Raw genomic sequence first — 16322 nt, forward strand, 5'->3', positions numbered from 1 at the left:
CTCCAAACACCACACTTCTTCAGCACAGCTAGTCCACTCCACTTTCCTACTCAAGCCAATGGACAGTCCACTACTGCCAAGGCAGTGAAAGCAGAGGCAAAAAACCCAGAGGCTTTAATATTATGTAGCAGAGATACTGAAAGGAAGGGATTTTCATTTTCAGTTGTTTGGGCCAGCCTATCATGCCTCACAGCTGGATCTGCTTAAGCTTTCATCATCCCAGGGTCATGAATGTAATAATGAATGTATACACAGTGATATTGTAGTATTTATTGAGAACTGTAGGTGACAACAGGTTAGTCTGATCACGGCACTAGACTCTTACCATAGAAGCATTTTTTTTTAAAAAAAAAACAAAACAAAAAAACAGCAACACGCCATTCTCCATGGGGAATAGACAAGGGGGGGGCAGGGGAGTTTATTGCTTCACACTCCCCACTTATCTTATTGGAGCTGCACAGGATGTGATACCAGTACAAGAATATTGTAAATTTGGGGGGAAATATGGTTCTCAGGTATGGTATTGTCACACTTCGATATCATAGGTAGAAATGCAACTACCACCTAAGAGGAATTTGAAATCAACATGTCTGCAAAGATGATCTCACACCCAGCAAGTATCAGCCTAGGGAGTCCACATTTTGACATTATAAAGCCTCCCCATGGCCAGTCCAAGGGACTCCTTTTCAGCACAATGCATGTTATAGACTATGTACACACATGAAATATGGAACTGTCCCATTGTATAGCTGTAAGTTTCAGTGCAGACTTATTAAGTGGAGGCTTCCAGGGCTGGCTCTACTCTTTTTTGTTCTCCTGAGCAGCGTGCCGAATTCCTGCCACTGCCGTGAAAATGCTCTAATGGCACATGGACGGCCGCCCCTTGCAGATTGCCTCCCCAAGCACCTGCTTGGAATGCTGGTGCCTGGAGCCAGCCCTGGAGGCTTCCATACCATAGCCAAGTTTTGTCCTAGTTTGAACTGAGAAAGGTGCAAAAGCACCAGGCCTGGTCTACACTAGTGGTTTTCAAGTTTCCCTACTGCTGTGTCCCACCAGTGCAGCTCTGTGAGTAGAATCACTTGTGTAGCTAAGCCACTGACTGGTGGTAATATAAATAGCAATCAGAGTAGAAGGCCTCAGAAACTCACATCCTCTGTTTGTCTGCAGACTTGTTGCATCACAGATATCTACAATACAAGAGTCCCCTGCTCTACCCTTCCACTGACCAGCCTCTTAACTGCCCTAGGAGAAGGTTGTTAATTCTCTGCGACCCAGTCAGTTCTCAGCCTCTCTATTGAGCAAGCCAACTTTGGGAGGGAGGTTATGAGCATTTGCAGATTCTTGACAGGGTATTTGGGGGTAGGGGAACCACAAACACCCTGATCCTATTTTTAACATCACAAGAGAGCCAGGCAGCTATTGTGTAGATGCAGCCACCAGCAGCTGCCAAAACTGCTCTCCTCCCTTCCAGGTTATTTGGGCTAAGAGGACACAGCTGTGTTTCTGACCCAGCCAGCTGGACTTAGTTACCGTGATCAGAGGACAGAAGAGTTGACTTCCTCTCAGGAGAGCAAACATGCCCACTTCAGGATGTGAGGGAAAAAATGCTTAGCAAGAATATGCTGCTCAGGAAGGTACAGACTTACACTTTCTCTTTTAAAGCAGTTTCTTGCTTTATCGGATTTGTAGCTGTATGAGAAAGACCTGACTTCAAACTTTCTTGTGTTACTAATTACGTACAAACAAACCTGAGCCTTTTCGGCCACTAAAAGAACCTCTCTTTTTTCTCCCCATGGGATGAAATGCTAGGTTTCCCCCAAGGGATGGCTGGAATGAAATGGAGAGCACCAAATCATTTCACAGAGGCCACTAAACAGCTATCAGTAAGCAGTATCTGGTCGCTACTAACCTGGCTTGGAGTCATGAAGTCATCTAGAAGTAAAACAGCCCCACACCTCACCCTAAGAGCAAACTCTGTAGCTAGTGAGTTTCCATAATGGAGCAAAACTGAAAGAACTTTACCAAACACAATTTGCTTGGTCACTTCCTCTGTCCTCTTTACTGTTGCTGTTTAATGCAACCACAAATATCTGAAACTTCCCTCTCATCGCCTTTGCTTTCCGCATGACGCAAGCAATGAAGTGCTGATTCTGCATTTGTGACATCACATTCTGTTGCTAGAGAAATGAATGGAGTCACTTGAGTTTTATCAGTAAGACTTCACTGCAGGATCAAATCAGGAGAGAAAACTGGCTTGGAAAGGAGCAGAGCCTTCATTTAAGACACAGCCAGCTACAAGAAACTGCAAAGGTGCTAAGAAAAACTGGAAGGTGAAACTGGTTTATGCTTTACTTCTAAAAGAGATTTAAGAGAGTCTTTAAAATGACTCACCAGGGCAATACCAAGCATAGTTTATTCTGTTAACACACCCTTGGCAGCAGGAGTTCAATTAGTCATTGACTGGGTACCAAGATGTCACTGGCTGGCTGAAGAGTTTCTCCAACTAACATGATTTAAACAAAACCCCAAGTCACTAGCTTTTTGGAAGGAATGGGTGAGGTGGAGGGAAGCAGGGTCTCATTTTCGAAGATGTGCTATCGCATTTGCGGTCTTCCCAGGAAGACTTTATAGCTGTTTCCTGTCACAGAAGCCCTAGTTCACGTCATAATGTATACACTTCACTGGGTCCTTGTAGCAGAATGGCCCAGAAGCATTAAGTCTTTCAATGCTCTGCCACTGAGAGGTTGCTAATTTAAAAAAAAACAAAAACACACAGTGTCTGAAAGGCACATGTATCAAGGGGAACTCATTAAACATAGTACAATCAATGAACTTATTTTAAGAAAAGGTACTGTGCTCCCTCTCAGCTTGAGTTTTAAAGGAAAGAAACAAATTGCAAGCAAACTTTTCTGAAGATTTCACAATAGTTCAGGTCAGTGAATTTGTCAGGGGCTGCTGCCGGGATGTGAACAGCTCTCTCCTACCAAGTTGATGGAAGCTAGGTGCAGTCCCCAGGATCAAGTAATGCCTCTTCATGGGGCAGGATGATGGCGTGTATACAGTGATGTCCGAAAAGCAGGTTAGCCGCTGTCACACGCACAGTGGAGTCTTTAACAGCACAATGTGCGTTAGTCAGTGGCTCACCAGCTTCTGGAGGATTAACCCAATGCAGACGGATGCATGCTTCCAAGAAGCCAGCAACAACCTCCCACCCCAGCACACTGACCTGAAACACAGAAGAAACAAATCAGATCAACAGCCAGGAAGAGACAAGCTACCATTATGCATTGAGACGTGAGAGTACTTTATTTATGACCTTCCCTAGCCTAGGCATAAGGCATGCAATCTAGTCAGTCCTTAGAAAGCTTTCATGCAGTGCTTGAGTCAGTCACAACATGCAATAGGGCTGGTGGTTTGATTAATTTCCTTTTGAGTGTGTCAGTAACAGCTCACAGTTCCCTGTCAGGTTAACTCTGAACTGGTTCCTTTCTCTCTAGCTATTTAACACATATCTTGTAACTTCAGCTCGAAGCTCCAGTGCTAATCAGGACCCCCACTGTATGACACATACCAAGCTGTGGTCCCTGCCCCAGAGTTTACAATCCAATAAAAAAATTTAAATGATGTAAAATACCCTACTACATCAGGTCCACCCAGAGTAGTATCCTGTTGTCAACAGGGGACAGCACAAGTCTTCAGAGGATGACACAATGCAGTCAGCAGTTATCACAGCAAAATCCACCTTAAGCACCCCCTTGTCTAAATTGAACACTTTAATCTCCAAGGTTTCCTATGCATTTTTTTTAAATGCCTTTAAAAACACCAACTGCTCAGATACTTTTACTGATTATTTGCCAGGTCTTGCTAAATTATGAACTTTTTTCCTTTTTGAAAGCCAAGTTTGGCATTTTGTTTAAATTGATGATTTTCTTTTGGGGTGGATGGGGGGGGGGGGAGAAGGGAGTGCAAGGTGCCGCTTATTTGAGCCGCAATGACAATGGCGCTTCAACGCTTGACATTAGGTTTCGAAGAGCCTCACCCCTAACATTCCCATTGCAAAACTGAAAGTGCCTCTGACTCTGCCCGGGGAATTTGGAGAGAGACACAGTCCGGCGGGGGGGGGGGGGGGGGGACGGACGACTTTGCACACACGGTCCATGGTTTGGGACGGGGGACTGCAAAGCCATGATGAGACCCATGGCCGGTGCCCGGGTGGAGGAACGGGAGAGCTGGCACTGGGGAAGAGTCCTGCACAGCCGGGCAGGAGGCGGGGGCTGGGTTTGCCAGGGAAGCCCGGATTTCTAGCTCTTTGCTCCCTTCTCCGGCAGCGCACGTTCCCCGGCGGGAGGGAAGCCAGGAGTCACCGCCTCTGGTTACCCCTCTTGGGGGAGGGGGGTTGGGTGCACCCCCAAATAACCGCGCACCCCAGCCCTGGCCGTACCCCCATTTCCCAGCCCCTCGCTCACCTCAACTTCGGAGGCGCTGGCAACTCCTGTCTCTGCCTCCCCCCGGGGCTCGTCCCGTCCGCGGCGCTGCCCCGGGACCCTGCCCCGCTAGGCGCCCCCTGGCCTCGGGCACCCCGCGTCCTGCCCAGCCAGCCCCGGCAGGAGCCGCCTGCAACTTCTCTCCCTCGCCCTGCCCATGCCGCTGCCGTGCAACCCGCCTTCTCCCTCTTTCCCCCGCTCAACCCGCTTCATGCAAATCACCCATTGTGACGCGCTGCCCCCGCCGGCCAATGGGGAGTGCGCCCGGAAGCCCGGGGGCCCCGCCCCCCGCCGCGCCCTCCAATCAGCGGGCGCCCCCGCTGTACAACGGGCTCGGCCCGCGCTCTTTTCCCCTCCCCTGCCAGTTACAGCGCGGGGTGCGGGCGCGTTCGGTTCTGCACGTCCTTATTTTAGGGCGGAACCATTTGTACCTGTGGAACCGTCTCTCACGTCCCCACCCGCATCCGACCCCGAGCTGCCCGTAATAGACGTCCCCAGCCAGGGGCTGGCTACCAGGAAAGCGCCCAGTAGGGGGAGAAGGACGGCACCCATTGATGTGGTGGTTGCTCCCATCCCAACACCCCCCCCTTCGCAGGGGATGCGCAGTGGTACGGTCCGTTTGGGCTTTGCCATGAGGACAGTGTCAATGTGCACGTAGCAAGCACAGAAGCAGCAGCAGGACAAGACCCTGGTGGCGCGCGGTGCTGGCTGTGGCTGCCCCGCCGCGCGCCACTACTCCTGCCGCTGCGCGTGCAAGTTTCCCTGCTGGCTGCAGCGTCGCAAGGCGAAGCGCTCGCCCTGAGCTGCACATCCCATTGCCGGGCTGTAGCCTTCTGCCCGTCTGCGCAGAGTGCGTGTCTGCCTGTGCCTGGGGGCTGTTGAGCGCTAATGATTAAAAGTAACGTGCAATCGCCTCCGCCACCTGTCCTCTGGAGAGGAGGCGGGGAAGGGAGAGATTTTTACAGTGCAAGATAGTGGATCCGATTTCCACAGTACCAGTCCTTCCCAAAGCACATCGTATGGAATCTTCTTTAAAGTGCAATGCGTAGTAATCTGCACGGAGAATAGATACGGTGTAGATTATTTGCATTGCGCCCCCGAGCTCATTATATGCATTGTACCAATACTCCATTGCACACAATGGGCTTTGCAGAACTAGTGCAGACATGGGAGTGGGGGGAGAACTGGTGCAGATGATATATGAAGAGGGCATGAAGAATTTGTACAATATGATAATATGCAATACAATAATCTTCCAAAGTAATCCTATAACAACACTTGATGAGGGGAGTTTCAAGTCCCTGGTCATCTGATAAATGTTTGTGACTATGCTATATGGACTGTCCACTAGATTGTAAAAATCCTTGGAGCCTGCATGGCTGGTGTTTGCAGTACAGTATCTATGCTCCTACCACTAAGCATATTGGTGATGCTCAACAAAGCGTGATGGGGAAATTGTACAGTACGTATAATTGTGTCTGTATGATTCTATTGAAGAGCACAAATGACACATTGCAGGGGGTTGGGGTGATTGTCAAGGTTTTAGTGTGGCCAAAGAAGTTAGCATTTTCCCCCAAAATATGATGGGCAAATTATAAGACAATCCTTTGAAGGTTTGGAAGGGTCAGATACATTCTCTGTAATCTTTGGGGTTTTGATGCTGTCCTCTGAGCAATTGTAGCACTTTTCACTTACATAGTATCTTTCACTTGAGAATCTCAAGAGTGCTTTACAAGAGTTAGGTAAGCCTAACAACACCCTTATGAAATAAATTATATTATACCAGAGTTATTTTTATGGATAGATGAACTAAGCCCCAAATAGTACCTTAGTTGAGGTTACACAATGAGTCAGTGGTAGACTCTGGCATGCAGCTTCAGCATTCTGTCAGAGGTGCAATCACAACAACCAACCTGAACCTGGAGTTTTTGGGATAGCTGGCAAAGCTAAGTGGTGGTCTTCAGGATCAAGATGAAGCATGGTATGCTGGGTCTTGCACTCTGCAGACCACCTTTCTGTAGTACTAATGAGGGAGGCTCTGTTCCATTTTATGCAAATTTGGTTTGACCATTAGAGTCTTGTAAAGTTGCCAGTGCTGCCTTCAGCTGGGCAAAGTTTGGGCAATCCCTGCCGAAGCTGGTGAGAAATTAATTAAATGTAGGAAAATGGCCACCCACCCAAACTTCAGAGAAGTTTTTGAATTATAAAAACATGATTAAGTCTCATAAATGTCTATATATATTATCACCCTTGTTTGGCTTAGAATCAGCTATAGCTTTTTTTAATTATTTTTTTTAATGTCCATGGTTATATTTTATATGTAGTGTCCTATTCAGCATTCCTTACTCAAGCAAAATTCCCTTGGGCCCTGATTCAGCTCTCATTTACACTGGCGTATATGCAGAGTAATGCCATGTAAGTCAACAAAGTTATATGGGTGTAAAAGCACTGTGAGATCAGAATCAGGTCCATTGACTTCACTGAGAATTTTGCGGAAAATGTAAAGATCCCCCCGCAGAGGTCATCAACAAGATTTGAAAACAAAAGCTTCAGCATCTTCTACCTCTTGAGGAACTCCATTAGCTGCTGGCAAGCAGGTATCATCTAGTAAATCAATCACTACAGGGGATCAGCTCACACAGGTTGCCAGGGAGTGCCAAGAACATTCACAGCAACACACAAATTATGATCAAACTATCCTCCACTAATCAGCACACAACACAACAGTAAGGGGAAGAGACAGGTGGTTTTAGTGTCCTCGGACAAGCTCTTTTTCTTACGAAGAATGCCATGGATCTTTATAGACCGGCATGTGGTTAGGTTGCAGGTTAAAGGCTTTTACATAGGAATCTGCACAGATCCAAGTTTATTTTCACTGGAAAGATGAAGGGCTGAGACAACACTGCTGAGAGGTGAACCGGGGACTCTCAGAATTTCAAACTTGGACATTTAGCTCACTACACCATCCCAACTAGGCTGTCTTTGCTAATTTTTGCTCCAGAGATAAATGTTACAGCCACGATGTGAACTCGCCAGGATGGGGTTTCTGAGGAGAATGTAGCTGCCGTTCTAATTATCACAGTGCCTAGCTGTGCGTGACACACAGTGGAGAGGAGAGCTTGGAGTAGGTTCAAATCCACAGGGTGAAGACAATAGGTGGTTTTTAGACAGAAGCCAAAGTCCACTTCCTCACTCTGCAAAAAGAAAAGGAGGACTTGGGGCACCTTAGAGACTAACAAATTTATTTGAGCATAAGCTTTCGTGAGCTACAGCTCTGATGAAGTGAGCTGTAGCTCACGAAAGCTTATGCTCAAATAAATTTGTTAGTCTCTAAGGTGCCACAAGTCCTCCTTTTCTTTTTGTGGCTACAGACTAACACGGCTGCTACTCTGAATTCCTCATTCTGTAACACTAAAGATATCACATGCTGTAATACAGAGAACTGGTGCTAGCCAGTTCATGTACCTCTGAAAGAAAGGTGCCCACCCAGCACTCCAACTAGCAAAGACATTTTCTTTTTTTTTTAACTCTTTATTTATTTTGGAGGCTTCAACAAGTTTACAAATCCTTGCCATGCAAACATCAGAACTGAAACAGTCCGTACAAGAGTTAGCTTTTGTTTACAGAGACATTATACAGAAATACTGTCATCAGAGCTTTCTATTTGACAGGGTGTTACTATATTACGGAGTAAGTAAGCATCATGACACCACCTATGTCATTTCTAGTGATTTTATTAACAGCAGTGACATCTATGCCATGACTCTCCACTGTGTGGGCAGTTTGGGGGGTAGGATGAGGGGCGTGTACTTCTGTGTGACAATGCAGATAATGGCAATCTCTGGGCCTTGGGAGCAGTCAGCTGTATGGATCTGAGGCGTCTGCCCGAGGCTCTGCCCATCTTACAAATACATCAATCTAGTCAGAATGGAATACGGAATACTGGGGTCAAGGAAGGCACTCGTCATCAGGAGGATCAGGAGGGCTTTGACAGCTAAAGCAAGACACTGTGGGGTCATTGGGGAACTCAGTTTCCCTCCTCAGTTTCATTTAGCAGCATCTTATGGGGGACTGGCACCTGTCCATTTGTCCTCCTCTCTGCAGCAGTATGCTGAAAACACAGCTGATACTATTAACCTGGCCTATGCCTGACCATGGGGATGAATGCCACGGAGTGCAGCACACTATAAGGGAATCTGCAGGATTAATAGTACTTTAAAGGAACAGAGATGGCTGAAGAGCATGTGCTCACTGGTGGCCCTTTGGTGTGCTGGCTCTGACTTGGGAGGCCACAGAGTGGACCCACAAAGCAGGGACTGATATGGTGCCCTACGCAGTTACTTTGCAGGACACAAACTTGGCTCTTTCTGGCCATTTGTTTTTGGCCTCATTTTGGAAGATGCATCACATGATTCCATGGTAACTGGTTGACCTAAGATTCTTTTTGGATGCTTAACAAAGGGGGATAAATTCAACTTATATAAGCAGGTGCAATCTCCTTAGAAGTTAATGGGAGTGCCACTTGCTTGCACCAGGGTTACCTTTGGCCCTGTTTTTGTACACTGAGTTTGTTGATTCTCCATCCTGCCTGAGTTCTGCTTGAGCACAGTGGAAAGGGAACCTAGAAGGCTGGCTGCTGTTTCCTGATCCACAGCTGCGCAGCCCCAGTGTAAGAGCCCTTCTCCCTACGCTCTCTGTGCCCCACACCTTGAACCTGGAACAGTCCTACAGCTTTCCGTGGGCAGAGCTCCCTTGGGCAGGGACAATTGTCCATTGGCCCTTTCTCAAAGTGGCTTTAAGGCCACTTTGTGCTGCTGTGAACCAGACTGGAGAATCTAATCCTGATCCATATATGCATTCAGAAATGAAGGCAAAAGCAATGATTTGTCTAGCCTGGGTGATCTTGTAAACACAGTAGAAGAGGAACTGAGGAGAACCATGTGAAAGCCAACTTGATCAATTCCTCTGCTGTGTTCCCTACTCATGACTTAAGTTCTGACTATGGTTAACAACTTCGGTGTTGGAGTTACTAGATCCTTCCCTCTTTCTGCAATACTTTTCATCCACCGGCTACATTTCACAAGTGCTTCAACCTTTTCCGTGAGTCAAGATGGACTAGTAGATGCATCCAATGAAGTGAGCTGTAGCTCACGAAAGCTTTTGCTCAAATAAATTTGTTAGTCTCGAAGGTGCCACAAGTCCTCCTTTTCTTTTTGCGGATACAGACTAACACGGCTGCTACTCTGAAATCTGACACCGATGTTAGTTTAACTTCCAAGACACACTTCATTCCCTTTGTGCTATGAGAGATCTAAAGTTTTCTCATGTAAAACGTTATCCTTACAAACTGTTGTTATTATTTATTTATTTATTACTTTATACTGCAGCAGTGCCCCTGGGCCCAAATCAGGGATGGAGGCCCCCTTGTGCTAATGAAATCCTATTAAATCTGGATGCAAGCCTTAGGTGAAAAGCAAAGGAGATCTAGAGTGTGTTTTCAAAGCAGCTCTGGGTGGCTTAGCTGCATGATTCCCACTGTTAATACAGTAAGTGTTGCACATAGCTAAATCTCTGTGCCTCATATTGAAAACATATAGTGTAAAGCAGGGGCTGAAACCAACACACCACACAGCAATATGGAAAGAAGCAGTGTCTCAATGAGCAAACAGCTCTAGTGCTGTAGTGACCCTGGGAAATGTGCAGGTCATAGTGGATGGCTTTGCTGCAATTGGATTCCCTAACTGTGGTGGGGCTATAGACGGAACCCATATCCCTATCTTGGCACCGGAGCACCAAGCCGCCGAGTACATAAACCGCAAGGGGTACTTTTCGATAGTGCTGCAAGCTCTGGTGGATCACAAGGGACGTTTCACCAACATCAACATGGGATGGCCGGGAAAGGTGCATGATGCTCGCATCTTCAGGAACTCTGGTCTGTTTCAACAGCTGCAGGAAGGGACTTTATTCCCAGACCAGAAAATAACTGTTGGGGATGTTGAAATGCCTATATGTATCCTTGGGGACCCAGCCTACCCCTTAATGCCATGGCTCATGAAGCCGTACACAGGCAGCCTGGACAGTAGTCAGGAGCTGTTCAACTACAGGCTGAGCAAGTGCAGAATGGTGGTAGAATGTGCATTTGGACGTTTAAAGGCGCGCTGGCGCAGTTTACTGACTCGCTTAGACCTCAGCGAAACCAATATTCCCACTGTTATTACTGCTTGCTGTGTGCTCCACAATATCTGTGAGAGTAAGGGGGAGACATTTATGGCGGGGTGGGAGGTTGAGGCAAATCGCCTGGCTGCTGGTTACGCGCAGCCAGACACCAGGGCGGTTAGAAGAGCACAGGAGGGCGCGGTACACATCAGAGAAGCTTTGAAAACCAGTTTCATGACTGGCCAGGCTACGGTGTGAAAGTTCTGTTTGTTTCTCCTTGATGAAACCCCCCGCCCCTTGGTTCACTCTACTTCCCTGTAAGCTAACCACCCGCCCCTCCTCCCTTCAATCACTGCTTGCAGAGGCAATAAAGTCATTGTTGCTTCACATTCATGCATTCTTTATTCATTCATCACACAAATAGGGGGATGACTACCAAGGTAGCCCAGGAGGGGTGGTGGAGGAGGGAAGGAAAATGCCACACAGCACTTTAAGCACAGCACTTTAAAAGTTTACAACTTTAAAATTTATTGAATGACAGCCTTCTTTTTTTTGGGCAATCCTCTGTGGTGGAGTGGCTGGTTGGCCGGAGGCCCCCCCACCGCATTCTTGGGCGTCTGGGTGTGGAGGCTATGGAACTTGGGGAGGAGGGCGGTTGGTTACAGAGGGGCTGCAGTGGCAGTCTGTGCTCCAGCTGCCTTTGCTGCAGCTCAACCATACACTGGAGCATACTGGTTTGGTCCTGCAGCAGCCTCAGCATTGAATCCTGCCTCCTCTCATCACGCTGCCGCCACATTTGAGCTTCAGCCCTGTCTTCAGCCCGCCACTTACTCTCTTCAGCCCACCACTTACTCTCTTCAGCCCGCCACCTCTCCTCCCGGTCATTTTGTGCTTTCCTGCACTCTGACATTATTTGCCTCCACGCATTCGTCTGTGCTCTGTCAGTGTGGGAGGACAGCATGAGCTGGGAGAACATTTCATCGCGAGTGCATTTTTTTTTCTTTCTAAGCTTCACTAGCCTCTGGGAAGGAGAAGATCCTGTGATCATTGAAACACATGCAGCTGGTGGAGAAAAAAAAAGGGACAGCGGTATTTAAAAAGACACATTTTATAAAACAGTGGCTACACTCTTTCAGGGTAAACCTTGCTGTTAACATTACATACATAGCACATGTGCTTTCGTTACAAGGTCGCATTTTGCCTCCTCCCACCGCGTGACTACCCCCTCAACCTTCCCCCCTCCCTGTGGCTAACAGCAGGGAACATTTCTGTTTAGCCACAGGCAAACAGCCCAGCAGGAATGGGCTCCTCTGAGTGTCCCCTGAAGAAAAGCACTCTATTTCAACCAGGTGACCATGAATTATATCTCACTCTCCTGAGGATAACACAGAGAGATAAAGAACGGATGTTGTTTGAATGCCAGCAAACATACACTGCAATGCTTTGTTCTCCAATGATTCCCGAGTACGTGTTACTGGCCTGGAGTGGTAAAGTGTCCTACCATGAAGGACGCAATAAGGCTGCCCTCCCCAGAAACCTTTTGCAAAGGCTTTAGGACTACATCTAGGAGAACCGCAAATGCCAGGGCAAAGTAATCCTTTCACATGCTTGCTTTTAAACCATGTATAGTATTTTAAAAGGTACACTCACCAGAGGTCCCTTCTCCGCCTGCTGGGTCCAGGAGGCAGCCTTGGGTGGGTTCGGGGGGTACTGGCTCCAGGTCTAGGGTGAGAAACAGTTCCTGGCTGTCGGGAAAACCGGTTTCTCCGCTTGCTTGCTGTGAGCTATCTACAACCTCCTCCTCCTCATCATCTTCTTCGTCCCCAAAACCTGCTTCCGTATTGCCTCCATCTCCATTGAAGGAGTCAAACAACACGGCTGGGGTAGTGGTGGCTGAACCCCCTAAAATGGCATGCAGCTCATCATAGAAGCGGCATGTTTGGGGCTCTGACCCAGAGCGGCTGTTCGCCTCTCTGGTTTTCTGGTAGGCTTGCCTCAGCTCCTTCAGTTTCACGCGGCACTGCTTCGGGTCCCTGTTATGGCCTCTGTCCTTCATGCCCTGGGAGATTTTGACAAATGTTTTGGCATTTCGAAAACTGGAACGGAGTTCTGATGGCACGGATTCCTCTCCCCAAACAGCGATCAGATCCCGTACCTCCCGTTCGGTCCATGCTGGAGCTCTTTTGCGATTCTGGGACTCCATCATGGTCACCTGTGCTGATGAGCTCTGCATGGTCACCTGCAGCTTTCCACACTGGCCAAACAGGAAATGAGATTCAAAAGTTCGCGGTTCTTTTCCTGTCTACCTGGCCAGTGCATCTGAGTTGAGAGTGCTGTCCAGAGCGGTCATAATGGAGCACTCTGGGATAGCTCCCGGAGGCCAATACCATCGAATTGTGTCCACAGTACCCCAAATTCGAGCCGGCAACGTCGATTTAAGCGCTAATCCACTTGTCAGGGGTGGAGTAAGGAAATCGATTTTAAGAGCCCTTTAAGTCGAAATAAAGGGCTTCATTGTGTGGACGGGTGCAGGTTTACATCGATTTAACGCTGCTAAATTCGACCTAAAGTCCTAGTGTAGACCAGGGCCCTGGGACATTCATGGGAGTACCTCCCTGTACTTCAATGGAGTAGTACTTGCTAACCCAAATGGAGAATTTGGCCCTTTGTCTCCAGCTCAGTTTCAAAACACATTGAAACCAAGAATTTGCAAAAGATGGAATTTATTTTTAAAGATGATCACATTTTGGGATGATGGAAGATGTCCTCCTCTGGTATACTGTAGGATAGGAATCAGCATGGCCTCTCTCCTTGCTAGGGTCATTGCCGAGGTGAAACTGGTACAGAACTGGCATAAACAAAGAGGAACAAAATTATTTTGTTTGCTCTGTTAGTGAAAAGAGACCAGGATTGGACTTTTCCTGTTCCCTATAATAAGAATGATTCTCTCAGCGGGCCACAAATGCTGTATGGTATCAAAACTGTGCAATTCCATATTGTATCCTAACAGTGTTTAACTAATATTTTCAAAATGAAGGGCTTGTTTTTCTTTTAAAGTATACAGTGGTTAGTGGCTGTTGCTTTAAGGCAGCCCTCTACCCCCCTCTCTCTTCATCTCTCTCTCAGACCAGTGAGAAAATAACAGAATACACTGACACATTCACTTAGCTACCTTTGGGATCATCAGGGAAGGGAATTCTGTTTCTCTCTTTCTTCAACTTCTGACAAGGTGCCAGCCCGGTGCTGGCCCTGGAACATGCCTGTTTCTTGGTTGTATGCGTGCACCTGTATGTAATTGCTCTACAGATTTCACAGATCCAATGCTTTATTTTGCTTCCTTTTTTCATAAATAGATAGGGCAGTTTTCTTGACTGACTCATGAGTAATGTGGGTTCAGTTCCCCTTTCCAATGGACTGTCAAGATTTAAAGACCTATAGAAGACTGTAGAGGATGAAATAATACAGGAAAAATTATTTTCTCCCTTCTTGTGTGATTTCCCCAGCAGGTGATCCAAACATTTGAGGTTGAGATCAGCTGTGCAGATTTGAGAGGGAAATCTCAAATTTTCAACCAGGAACTAACCTGATTACTTAAAAAAGATATATAAAAATCTTTAAATATTCTAATATATTATATTGTGTATTTATTAATTTTATTTCCAGTGAGTTATTTTATGTTAATTTCAGCTTTCCCTTCTGTAACATGTCTCAGAGGACCCATTACAATGAAGCCAGAACCCCCAACTCCTATGACTTTTTGTACAATTTTTATCAGGATAACCTCAGCAAATATTTTTGGCTGATATGTCACAGTGCATAATCCTCACCTGCCCATTCTTGCTAACTAGGTTAAAAAAACTCTCTAGCAAAACAATCTGATGGTGGAAGGAGCATGGTTAGCAATTGACTCAAACACCTCAGCTCCTGGGACAGGAAAATCAAGGGAGAATGAGAAAGAGGGTAGGGTATAGATAAAGTGATAAAACTATAAAGAAACCAATATAGATCCACACCCCTGTGATGTGATTCACTCTTGTTTCATTTACTTAGTTCTGTAGATAGTGGGCGTCAGTCCTGTAAATAAAGAAAGAGCCTGCTGTTTAAAACGGCATCTGATAACACAGCCTACAGTACAAACAGAAATTAAGCAAAGCTGCTACCCTGCTGGTTTTGTGTCTCTGTGCATCTGCTAGAAAATAGGAATGCTGCTACTGGCCACTTTCATTAGTAAATAAGAGATAATGATGGGGGTGTGGGAGATCAACTCAAATCCCAAGTAGAGAGAGAAACAGGATGTCTGACAAGGGAGTTACAGCAAATTCAGAGGTGTTCTGAGTGAGATCTGATAGGCTGATGGTGAACTCCTTGTTGCCAGGGGTCTGACTAGATGGCACACGTTCCTTCCAAGTCTTTCATCTATACATAGAAATACCAGCGTTTTCCTTTCAAAATGAGATTCACCAAACCATAGTCAGGTTTTTTTGGTGTGCAGGATGGAGGTTACATGTCTTTATGGGGTTAGAGAAAGATGAAGTCCTCTGCTTATCCACTGAACAAACCATGAGAGTCCAAGTTGAGGTGGGAGAGGATCACTTCTAGGGAATCAGAGGGAAATTCTGTTTGGCCTTCCTGGTGCAACTGCTGAAAAGGCTGGCACTACACAAGAGAGGATTTTGCAGTATTGACACCTTGCAGGCATGATGGACCAGCTGGGGGCCTGATCTAAAATTCTCCAAAGCCAATGGAGTCTTTTCAGTGGGCTTTGAATCAAGGCTTGGGGCACCACCAAACTCCTTTCACACTGCACATCAACCATCAGATGGTAAAAACTTCCAGCCTGGAGTTAAGCTGGTGACCCAGAAGCTCTATATCCTGTTGCCAATTCTTCTCCCTTCTATGGTCAACTGTTAGTACATTGACAGTGCAACAGCCATCTTGGGATCTTAGGCCCAGCTCCACAGAGGTATACAGGCTCTTAACTTCCATTGATTTCAATGCAAGTTAGGATCCTAAATACCTTTGTGAATCTCGACCTTAGGCAAAGGGTCTGCAGCCCCATGCAAGCCCCATCTACACTAGAGAATCACACTGCAACTGTAGCTCTTATCCCACAATGCCTAATGTTTATGATAAGGTATCACATGTATGTTTGCATCTGCTATATATTTGTTTAGTTGCTCCAATAACTGCTTTGAAATGTTCTGTCCTACATGGGGCTCTGAACTATGCATCATGTGAGGCAGAGGCCAGACACTCACACCATCAAAGCAGATGTCATGGTAAAGGGTCACCAGCCTTTCCCTGAGTCACTGCCTGCATTGAATCTGGGCCTGGAGGAGGCAAGAAGTGTGATATTACTCACAGGTGCTGACTTTGTCCTTTCCCGAAGAGTGCTCGACCCCTGCTCCACTCCACCCTTTCCCCCAAGCCCCTGCCCTGTCTCTTCCTGCCCCATTCTGCCCCCTCCCTTGAGTGCACCCCACCCTCGCTCTTCCGCCTCCCTCCCAGCACCTCCTGCAAGCTGCTAAACAGCTGATCCGTGGCGGGCGGGAGGTGCTGGGAGGCGGCACTGACCAGTGGGGCCGACGGCAGGTGGGAGGCACTGGGAGCACCCACAGAGTCAGCACCTATGATATTACTATTTAGTCTCCGTTATCATTGTATTTTCTTTGCATTCCCTCC

General features: G+C 47.0%; 1 long non-coding RNA gene across 1 annotated transcript; it reads right to left on the reverse strand.

The window, feature by feature from the left end:
- Nucleotides 1-255: 255 nt before the first annotated feature.
- On the reverse strand, nt 256-4640 carry LOC125638899 (uncharacterized). Its single transcript, XR_007357315.2, has 2 exons — nt 4467-4640; nt 256-3226 (listed from the first exon to the last, which is right to left on the reverse strand). It is a non-coding gene; the product is annotated as an uncharacterized LOC125638899 (long non-coding RNA).
- Nucleotides 4641-16322: the final 11682 nt, after the last annotated feature.

The sequence above is a fragment of the Caretta caretta genome, chromosome 6 (assembly GCF_965140235.1).
Source record: "Caretta caretta isolate rCarCar2 chromosome 6, rCarCar1.hap1, whole genome shotgun sequence".
Taxonomy (NCBI): Eukaryota; Metazoa; Chordata; order Testudines; family Cheloniidae; genus Caretta; species Caretta caretta.